The sequence below is a fragment of the Oncorhynchus masou genome, chromosome 33 (genome assembly GCF_036934945.1).
Source record: "Oncorhynchus masou masou isolate Uvic2021 chromosome 33, UVic_Omas_1.1, whole genome shotgun sequence".
Lineage (NCBI taxonomy): Eukaryota > Metazoa > Chordata > Actinopteri > Salmoniformes > Salmonidae > Oncorhynchus > Oncorhynchus masou.
This window is the reverse complement of record NC_088244.1, coordinates 3,821,246-3,827,245: the sequence shown is the minus strand read 5'-3', so window position 1 is coordinate 3,827,245 and position 6,000 is coordinate 3,821,246.

Sequence of the window (6,000 nt, the reverse complement as noted above, 5' to 3'; positions counted from 1 at the left end):
AGTAGACCATGACTTAGTAGAATAGACCATGACTTAGTAGAATAGACCATGACTTAGTGGAGTAGACCATGACTTAGTAGAATAGACCATGACTTAGTAGAATAGACCATGACTTAGTAGAATAGACCATGACTTAGTGGAGTAGACCATGACTTAGTAGAATAGACCATGACTTAGTGGAGTAGACCATGACTTAGTAGAATAGACCATGACTTAGTAGAATAGACCATGACTTAGTAGAATAGACCATGACTTAGTAGAAAAGACCATGACTTAGTAGAATAGACCATGACTCAGTAGAATAGACTATGACTTAGTAGAATAGACCATGACTTAGTGGAGTAGACCATGACTTAGTAGAATAGACCATGACTTAGTAGAATAGACCATGACTTAGTAGAATAGACCATGACTTAGTGGAGTAGACCATGACTTAGTAGAATAGACCATGACTCAGTAGAATAGACCATGACTCAGTAGAATAGATCATGACTTAGTAGAATAGACCATGACTTAGTGGAGTAGACCATGACTTAGTAGAATAGACCATGACTTAGTAGAATAGACCATGACTTAGTAGAATAGACCATGACTTAGTGGAGTAGACCATGACTTAGTAGAATAGACCATGACTTAGTGGAGTAGACCATGACTTAGTAGAATAGACCTTGACTTAGTAGAATAGACCATGACTTAGTAGAATAAACCATGACTTAGTGGAGTAGACCATGACTTAGTAGAATAGACCATGACTTAGTAGAATAGACCATGACTTAGTAGAATAGACCATGACTTAGTTGATTAGACCATGACTTAGTGGAGTAGACCATGACTTAGTAGAATAGACCATGACTTAGTGGAGTAGACCATGACTTAGTAGAATAGACCATGACTTAGTGGAATAGACCATGACTTAGTAGAATAGACCATGACTTAGTGGAGTAGACCATGACTTAGTAGAATAGACCATGACTTAGTAGAATAGACCATGACTTAGTAGAATAGACCATGACTTAGTAGAATAGACCATGACTTAGTGGAGTAGACCATGACTCAGTAGAATAGACCATGACTTAGTAGAATAGACCATGACTTAGTGGAGTAGACCATGACTTAGTAGAATAGACCATGACTTAGTGGAGTAGACCATGACTTAGTAGAATAGACCATGACTTAGTAGAATAGACCATGACTTAGTAGAATAGACCATGACTTAGTAGAAAAGACCATGACTTAGTAGAATAGACCATGACTCAGTAGAATAGACTATGACTTAGTAGAATAGACCATGACTTAGTGGAGTAGACCATGACTTAGTAGAATAGACCATGACTTAGTAGAATAGACCATGACTTAGTAGAATAGACCATGACTTAGTGGAGTAGACCATGACTTAGTAGAATAGACCATGACTCAGTAGAATAGATCATGACTTAGTAGAATAGACCATGACTTAGTGGAGTAGACCATGACTTAGTGGAGTAGACCATGACTTAGTAGAATAGACCATGACTTAGTAGAATAGACCATGACTTAGTAGAATAGACCATGACTTAGTGGAGTAGACCATGACTTAGTAGAATAGACCATGACTTAGTGGAGTAGACCATGACTTAGTAGAATAGACCATGACTTAGTAGAATAGACCATGACTTAGTAGAATAGACCATGACTTAGTGGAGTAGACCATGACTTAGTAGAATAGACCATGACTTAGTAGAATAGACCATGACTTAGTAGAATAGACCATGACTTAGTTGAGTAGACCATGACTTAGTGGAGTAGACCATGACTTAGTAGAATAGACCATGACTTAGTGGAGTAGACCATGACTTAGTAGAATAGACCATGACTTAGTGGAATAGACCATGACTTAGTAGAATAGACCATGACTTAGTGGAGTAGACCATGACTTAGTAGAATAGACCATGACTTAGTAGAATAGACCATGACTTAGTAGAATAGACCATGACTTAGTAGAATAGACCATGACTTATTGGTCACATAAGGTGAGATGTGAAAAAAATACCATAAAGGCTTCTCCACAGGTAAAGATGCATCCCATGGAGGTCCCAAATGGTGCTCTATTCCCTATGTAGTGTACAACAGTGTTTGGACCGTGATCCCTGTTGGGAAATAGGGTACACATTTTGAGATTCATTCCAAGTCTTTTTGCGCAAGTGTAATAAGCAATTATGTCACCTACGGCTTCAAATAAATGAATGATGGTATATAGCATCTGTGCCTACGACTGTGAGGAAACGTTTATGCTATATAGTAGGGCCGTCATTGTAAAAAACTAATTTGGTGTTTTAACTGACTTGCCTAGTTAAATAAAGACATAAATAAATATACAATGTTGTTCAGGAAGAGTGGAAAGGGTTCATATCAGGTTGATCATAACAGTTGGTTGATATTCTACAGAATACAGACCATGTCCAATGTATATTTGGAGTTTTGTGGATATGAACCATATCATGACATTCTGAATCCAGATGTTTTTTAGACAGATATGATAATGGTATGACACTCGGAACTGGACATTTCTGAATATTAAACATGTATGTATTATATGTATGTATTATGTATGTATGTATTAAACATATAACATATGGACTCATTCAATATCCTGAGATATGGTGACATCCTATATTCTCTCTTCCGGTGGACAAATACTGACTGTAGACATCGCATATCTGTGTTTTCTTGGCGTATTCAAGATAATAAGCGATATTATTTTCAGATATGCTTCTCTTGGCTGAGGTCCATATACCACCTGGGGGGGGGGCGGCCCGTGTTGGGGATCAGCGTGGCGGATGGGTTGTTACCTACCCTCACCACCTGAGGGGGGCGGCCTGTCAGGAAGTCCAGGATCCAGTTGTAGAGGGAGGTGTTTAGTCTCAGGGTCCTTAGCTTAGTGATGAGCTTTGAGGGCACTATGGTGTTGAACACTGAGCTGAAGTCAATGAACAGCATTCTCACATAGGTGTTCCTTTTGTCCAGGTGGGAAAGGGCAGTGTGGAGTGCAATAGAGATTGCGTCATCTGTAGATCTGTTGGGGCGGTATGCAAATTGGAGTGGGTCTACAGTTTCTGGGATAATGTTGTTGATGTGAGCCATTACCAGGCTTTCAAAGCACTTCATGGTTACGGACGTGAGTGCTACAGGTCTATAGTCATTTAGGCAGGTTACCCTTGTGTTCTTGTTCACGGGGACTATGGTGGTCTGCTTGAAACATGTTGGACTCCCGAGTCTGTTGGGGAGTTGCGGCAATGACAAAAGATCTTAAATGAAAATTAAATTAAATTAATTAATTATTAATTAAATTAAAATTAAATAATGAAATTGGGGGTAGAAAAAAAGGAGGTAAAATAAAAAACTAAATGAGGAAGAAGTCTGAGGTCTGAATCCTTTTCCAACTGTATGTCATCATCATAAGAAGAAGCACAAAGAGATTTTCGGGTACCTGAACATGTGAAATAGTTTTTCCTCTGGACATTGATCATGAGTCAGATTCATTTTTTCTATCAGACATACGAGGATGAATGTTAAATGTCATGTCAGGATATCTATTGAAACTATGAATCTGGGGAGAAAAACGGATCATTATTGGTAAGATAATGACTACAAATATGGTACATTTCTGAAAGTGTGTGGATTCGTTCATACCTAAAGAAAATCAAAATCAAATCAAATGTTATTTGTCACATACACATGGTTAGAAGATGTTAATGCGAGTGTAGCGAAATGCTTGTGCTTCTAGTTCCGACAATGCAGTAATAACCTAACTTGGCTCTGTCATAACCTCACATGGTCTCTCCTATCATTGCTATGCAGACGACACACAATTAATCTTCTCCTTTCCCCCTTCTGATGACCAGGTGGCGAATCGCATCTCTGCATGTCTGGCAGACATATCAGTGTGGATGACGGATCACCACCTCAAGCTGAACCTCGACAAGACGGAGCTGCTCTTCCTCCCGGGGAAGGACTGCCCGTTCCATGATCTCGCCATCACGGTTGACAACTCCATTGTTTCCTCCTCCCAGAGCGCTAAGAACCTTGGCGTGATCCTGGACAACACCCTGTCGTTCTCAACTAACATCAAGGTGGTGGCCCGTTCCTGTAGGTTCATGCTCTACAACATCCGCAGAGTACGCCCCTGCCTCACACAGGAAGCGGCGCAGGTCCTAATCCAGGCACTTGTCATCTCCCGTCTGGATTACTGCAACTCGCTGTTGGCTGGGCTCCCTGCCTGTGCCATTAAACCCCTACAACTCATCCAGAACGCCGCAGCCCGTCTGGTGTTCAACCTTCCCAAGTTCTCTCACGTCACCCCGCTCCTCCGCTCTCTCCACTGGCTTCCAGTTGAAGCTCGCATCCGCTACAAGACCATGGTGCTTGCCTACGGAGCTGTGAGGGGAACGGCACCGCAGTACCTCCAGGCTCTGATCAGGCCCTACACCCAAACAAGGGCACTGCGTTCATCCACCTCTGGCCTGCTCGCCTCCCTACCACTGAGGAAGTACAGTTCCCGCTCAGCCCAGTCAAAACTGTTCGCTGCTCTGGCCCCCCAATGGTGGAACAAACTCCCTCACGACGCCAGGACAGCGGAGTCAATCACCACCTTCCGGAGACACCTGAAACCCCACCTCTTCAAGGAATACCTAGGATAGGATAAAGCAATCCTTCTCACCCCCCTTAAATGATTTAGATGCACTATTGTAAAGTGGCTATTCCACTGATGTCAGAAGGTGAATTCACCAATTTGTAAGTCGCTCTGGATAAGAGCGTCTGCTAAATGACTTAAATGTAAATGTAAATGTAAACAAGTAATCTAACTAACAATTCCAAAACGAATTTCTTATACACAAGTTCAAGGGATTATGGCTTAGATATGTCAGAGTGTTTTTACGCATACCTTATCCGGAGTTATAATATTCTACAAATATGTAATCGGGTGTAATCGGGTACAGGGCCGTGTATTGAAGGGATCTCAACGCAGATATCTCCCTGGACACATACGGTAGCAGGGAGATTTCTGAGGTCCGGATTGGATGCATGTAGAAACTGTCCCACTACGGAGAATATCCTAGCTACATATATGTCTTGGGCAAAATATTCAGACCCCTAAACATTTTCCACTTTTTGATACGTTACAGCCTTATTCTCAAACTGATTAAATATTTTTTTCCTTCAGCAATCTCCACACAAAACCCGATAATGACAAAATCGAAACAAATCGGTCAAATTTTTTGCTATGAGACTAAAAATACTACACTACTTTTGACCAGGGCTAATGGCACCCTATTCCCTATGTCATACACTACTTTTGACCAGGGCTAATGGCACCCTATTACCTATGTCATACACTACTTTTGACCAGGGCTAATGGCACCCTATTACCTATGTCATACACTACTTTTGACCAGGGCTAATGGCACCCTATTCCCTATGTCGTACACTACTTTTGACCAGGGCTAATGGCACCCTATTCCCTATGTCGTACACTACTTTTGACCAGGGCTAATGGCACCCTATTCCCTATGTCGTACACTACTTTTGACCAGGGCTAATGGCACCCTATTCCCTATGTCGTACACTACTTTAGACCAGGGCTAATGGCACCCTATTCCCTATGTCGTACACTACTTTTGACCAGGGCTAATGGCACCCTATTCCCTATGTCATACACTACTTTAGACCAGGGATAATGGCACCCTATTCCCTATGTCATACACTACTTTAGACCAGGGCTAATGGCACCCTATTCCCTATGTCATACACTACTTTAGACCAGGACCCACAGGGTGCCATTTTGGTGACGCAGACCCATGTTTGAAGCTCATTACTGTGATGGTGAGTTAATAACTGCCGGGACAAAGCGTTATCCCACTGGGACCCACATGGAACTCAGGCAGCATTTACACCACCTGTCACGTACCACCTGTCACGGGGTTGGTAAATTATCTTGAGTAGTCATGCACTGCACGCAAAACT